This window comes from Phyllostomus hastatus, unplaced genomic scaffold (assembly GCF_019186645.2).
Source record: "Phyllostomus hastatus isolate PE091 unplaced genomic scaffold, TTU_PhHast_1.1 phas_scaffold_28, whole genome shotgun sequence".
In the NCBI taxonomy this organism is placed as follows: domain Eukaryota; kingdom Metazoa; phylum Chordata; class Mammalia; order Chiroptera; family Phyllostomidae; genus Phyllostomus; species Phyllostomus hastatus.
In genome coordinates, this window is record NW_025334022.1 from 12,781,927 (window position 1) to 12,787,613 (window position 5,687).

Here is a 5,687-nt window from a genome sequence, read left to right on the forward strand (position 1 = left end):
AGGATTTTCTATGTACACTACCATGTCATCTGAAAACAATGACAATTTTGTTTCCTCCTTTCCAATTTGGATGCCTTTTATTTCCTTATTTTTCTGATTGCTGTGGCTAGGACTTTCAGTACTATGTTGAATAGAAGTGGTGAAAGTGGACAACCCTGTCTTGTTCCTGATCTTAGTGGGAAAAATTTTAGTTTTTGCCCACTGAGTATGATGTTGACTGTAGGTCTCTCTTATATGGCCTTTATTATGTTGAGGAATGCTCCCTCTATTCCCACTTTGCTGAGTGTTTTTATCATAAATGGGTGCTAAACCTTATCAAATGCTTTTCCCACATCTATTGATATGATCATGTGATTTTTGTCTTTGCTTTTGTTTATGTGATATATTACATTTATTGATTTGTGAATATTGTACCACCCTTGTATCACTGGGATGAATCCCACTTGGTCATGGTGTAAGATCTTTTTAATGTGTTGCTGGATGTGGTTTGCCAATATTTTGTTGAGAATTTTAGTGTCTATATTCATCAGGGATATTGGCCTGAAGTTTTCTTTCTTTGTTGTGTCTTTATTTGGTTTTTGGTTTAAGATGATGCTGGCTTCATAAAAAGATTTTGGGAGTTTTCCATCTTCTTGGATTTTTTGGAATAGTCTGTGAAGGATAGGGGTTAGCTCTTCCTTAAAGGGTTTGCAGAATTCTATGAAAACTTCCACTTCAGGCCTTTTGTGTTCCAGTTTTTTTTATTACTCCTTCAATTTTATCTGCTCTTATTGGTCTGTTGAGGCTTTTTGCTTCTTCTTCATTGAGTTTTGGACCATAATATTTTTTCTAGAAATTTGTCCATTTCACCTAGGTTTTCAAATTTCTTGGAATATTCTTCTTTGTAGTAATTTCTTACAATCCTTTGTATTTCTGTGGTATTGGTTGTAATCTCCCTTCTTTCATTTCTGATTTTGTTTATTTGGGTCCTCTCTTTTTTTTCTCGATGAGTCTGCCTAAAGGCTTGTCGATTTTGTTAATCTTTTCAAAGAATCAGCTCCTGGATTTATTGATCCTTAGAACTGTGCCTTTTGTCTCTATGTTGTTTAATTCTGCTCTGATCTTGGTTATTTCCTTCTACTTACTCTGGGCTGTCTTTGTTGTTGTTCTTTGACTTCTTGTAGGTATAGGATTAGGTTGTTTATTTGAAACATTTCTTTCTTTTTTTTTCTTTTTTTTTTTTTTTATATAGGCCTGTATCACTACCAACTTCCCTCTCAGAATTGCCTTCATTGTGTCCTATAAGTTTTGGGTTTCTGTGAGTTTATTTTCATTTTTTTCCAGAAAATTTTTTATTTCCTCCTTAATCTAGTTCTTGACCCATTCATTGTTTAATAGCATGCTACTCAATCTCCTTGAATTTGAGTGTTTTTGAGTTTTTTCTTGAGGCTGACTTCTAGCTTCAGTCCCTTGTGGTCAGGGAAAATGCTTGATATGATTTCAATTTTCTTGAATTTGTTGGGGCTTTTTGTGTGTCCTATCATGTGATCTATCTTTGAATGTATTTCATGTGCATTTGAAAAGACTGTGTATTTTGCTTCTTTGGAATCAAAGGCTCTCTATATATGTTATTTAAGTTCATTTGATCTAGGACATTGTTCAATGCCACACTATCTTTGTTGATATTGTGTTTGGAAGATCTATCCATTTTTGACAATGGGGTGTTGAAATCCCCTACTATAATTGTGTTGCTGTCAATATCTTTCTTGAGGTCCTCCAAGGTTTTCCTTATGTATTTTGGTGCTCCTATGTTGGGTGCATTTATATTTACAATGTTTATGTCTTCTTGATTAATTTTTCCCTTGAGTATTATGAAGTGACCTTCTGGGTCTCTTTTTATGGTTCTTTTTTTGAAGTCTATTCTGTCTGATATTAGTATTGCTACCTTTGCTTTTGTTTTTCCTGTCTATTTGCTTGGAATATTTGTTTCCAGTCCTTCACTTTCACTCTGTGTAGATCTTTTGTCCTAAGGTATGTCTCTTGTAGGCAGCATATATGTGGGTCATGCTTTCTTATGCATTCAACTATCCTATGTCTTTGATTGGAACACATAATCCATTTATGTTTAAGGTTATTATTAATAAGTACTTATTCATTGCTATTTTTTCGTACGTCTGTTCCTCTCTCACTCCTTTCCTTCCTTTTCTTAAAGCAGACCTTTTAGCATCTCTTGCAGAGCTGGTTTGGTAGAGGAGTATTCTTTTACACTTCTTTTGTCTGGGAAGCTCCTTATCTGGCCTTTCATTTTAATTGAGAGCTTTGCTGAATAAAGTAGTCTTGGTTACAGGCCTCTGGTTTTCATTACTTGGATTATTTCTTGCCATACTGTTCTGGCTTGGAGCATTTCCATGAGAAGTCAGCTGCTAGCCTTATCTGGGCTCCCTTGTATGTTACTTACTGTTCTCCCCTGCTGCTTTTAAGATTCTCTCTTTGTCTTGGAATTTTGCCATTTTAATTATGATGTGTCTTGAGGTGGGCCTCTTTAGGTTCCTCTTGATTGGGACTCTCTGTGTTTCCTGGATTTGTGTGACTTTTTCTCTCATCAAATTAGGGAAGTTTTCCATCATTACTTTTTCAAACAGGTTTTCTATCCTTTGCTTTTCTTCTCCTTCTTGTATCCTTATTATATGGATATTATTACATTTCATGTTGTCTTGCAGCACCCTTACCACCTGTTCTTTCTTTCTGAGTCCGTTTTCCTTTTCTTGCTCCATCTGGGTGGTTTTTTTCTATCTTGTCCTCCAGCTCGCTGATTTGATCCTCTGCTTCATGCAGGTTGCTTGTAATTCCTTTTAGTGTGGTTTTTATTTCTGAGATTTTATTGTTCATTTCTTCCTGGTTTTTGTTTATAGTTTCTATTTCTTTTTTTATGCTGATGTAGTTCTCACTCAATTCCTTGGAGTTGTCTGTGAGTTCCTTCAGCATCTTTATAACCATTATTTCGAATTCTATATCTGATAATTTGGTTACCTCTGTTTCGTTTAGCTCTTTTAGTAGGGAGTCTTACATTCCTTTTGATTGCTTGTTCTTTTTTTGTCTCCCCATTTTAGGTAACTCTTTTTGTTTGTTTTCTGCACTTCCTAATGTTTCTCTTTGCCTGCTGTCTTTGTAGGGCGAACGTCTATGGTAGGAATTCTGTGAGGTTCAGTGGTGTAGTCTCTTTGATTTCCTTGTCTGGATCCCCTAGGTTTGCTCTTTCTTCTGTTTGTGTGGGCTCTTTTATTGTATTCGGTTTTTTACCTTTTGGTGATTCCTTTGTTGGTGGTTTTTCTCCTCCAGCTGGTACGCTAGCATTTCTTAATACCTAGCAAGTTAAATCCTCCTTCAATGTTCTCATTTTTCGGACTTTTTTGGCTACCCATTTTACCCAACCCCCCCAAAAAATATCTCAATAGGATTCTAATTAGAATTGTGTTACACTTACATACTAATTTTGGGATAATTGACATTTTTATGATATTAAGTTTCCTCATTCATTAGCACTGCGCGTGCTTTTTTATGAGTTCATGAGATTGTTTAATGTTTATACAACATCTATAATGAGATCTTGTATTTTTCTTTATAGAAGTTCTGCATCTTTCTGGTTCAATTTATTCCATAGTATTTATAAGTTCTTTAAAATCTTTTTCTCCAGCTTTATGTAGGTATACTTGACAAATACAAATTGTATATACTTAAGCTGTACCATGTGAGATTTTGGTTGTTTTTTCCTTTTCTATTGGATTTATTGGGGTGAGACTGGTAAACAAAATTACACAAGTTCCAGGTGCACACTCCTCAACACATCGTCTGTATACTATATTATGTGTTTGCCACCCCAAATCAAATCTTCTTCCATCACTATTTATCCCCCATACACCCTCTTTCACTCCATACATCCCTTCACTCCACTTCCCTTAGCAATCACAATACTGTTATCTGTGTAGATGAGTTTTTTCTTTTTTTACTTTTTGCTCCATAACCCCCAACCAGCCTCCAAAATCTGCCTCAGACAGCAGTCAGCCTGCTCTCTACCTGTGAGTCTGTCTCTATTTTTCTTGTTCATTTTGTTCATTAGATTCCATATATGAGTGAAATCATATGATATTTGTCTTTCTCTGACTGAATTATTTGACTTAGCATAATGTTCTCCAGGTCCATCCATGCTGTCACAAAGGGCAAGATTTCCTTTTCATTAATTTTATTGGGGGTGACAATCATTAATAAGATTATATAGCTATCAATTGTGCAATTTTTAAAAAGATTTTATTTGTTTATTTACTTTTTGAGAGAGAAGGGTAGGAAGGGAAACAGAGAGGGGTGAACCATCAATGTGTGAGAGATATGTGGTTGCCTCTCACACACACCCCTGACTAGGTACCTGGCCCACAACCCAGGCATGTGCCCTACTGGGAATTGAACCTGCAACCTTTCCATTCACAGGCTAGTGCTCAGTCCACTGAGCCATACCAGCCAGAGCTCAAGTGTATAATTCTATAATACATCAACTGCATATTGCATTGTGTGCCCTTCATCCAAAGTCAAGTCTTCTTCCATCACCATATATTTGACCACTTTTACCCTTAGACTATTCCCCACTCATCTTCCCTATGGTAACCACCATACTGTTGTCTCTGTCTATGAGTTTTTGTTTTTGTTTTTTTTGTTGTTGCTTTTAGTTTTATAGCCCACATATGAGTGGCATCATATGGTTCTTAACTTTTCCTGTCTGACTTATTTTGCTTGGCATGATATTATCAAGACCCATCCATGTTATCTTAAATGGCAATATTTCATCCTTTCTTGTGGATGAGTAGTATTCCATTGTATATATGTGCTACATTTTCTTTACCCAATCATCTAGCAAAGGACACTTTAGTTATTTCCCATGTCTTGGCCACCTTGAATAATACTGCAATGAACATGCAGGTACATATATCTTTGCAAATAAATGTTTTGAAATTTTGGGGTGGATACCCAGAAGAGGAGTTGCTGGGTCATATGGTAACTTTATTCTTAATTTTTTGTCAAGTTTCCATACTGTTTCCCACAGTGTCGATATCAGTTTACATTCCCACCAGCAGTGAATGCAGGTTCCTTTTTTTCTCCACAACCTCTTCAACACTTATTACTTGTCTTGTTGATGATGACAATTCTAACAGGTGTGATGTGGTATCTCATTGTAGTTTTGATTTGCATTTCTTTAATAGCTAGTGTAGTTGAGCATCTTTGTGTATGTGTGTGTATGCAATCTGTGAGTCTTCTTGAGAGAAGTGTCTATGTGTCTATTCAGGTACTCTGTCCATTTTTTATTGGTTTGTTTGGTGTTGAGTTCTATGAGTTCTTTATATATTTTGGATATTGACCCCTTGTTGGAGCTTTTGTTTGCAAAGATCCCCTCTCATTTGGTTAGTTACTTTCATTTTGTTGGCAGTTTCTTTTGCTGTGCATAAGCTTTTTAGTTTGGTATAGTCCCATTTATTTATTTTTGTTTTCTTTTGCTTTGAGGTCAAATTTATTAAAATCTTGTCTAAGAACCAAGGTCCATAAATTTAGTACCTATGTTTTCTTCTGTGTAATTTGTTGTTTCAGTCTTTTATTTATTTTGAGTTAATTTTTGTATATGGGGAAAGACAGTAGTCTACTTTCATTCTTTTACAGATGGCTTC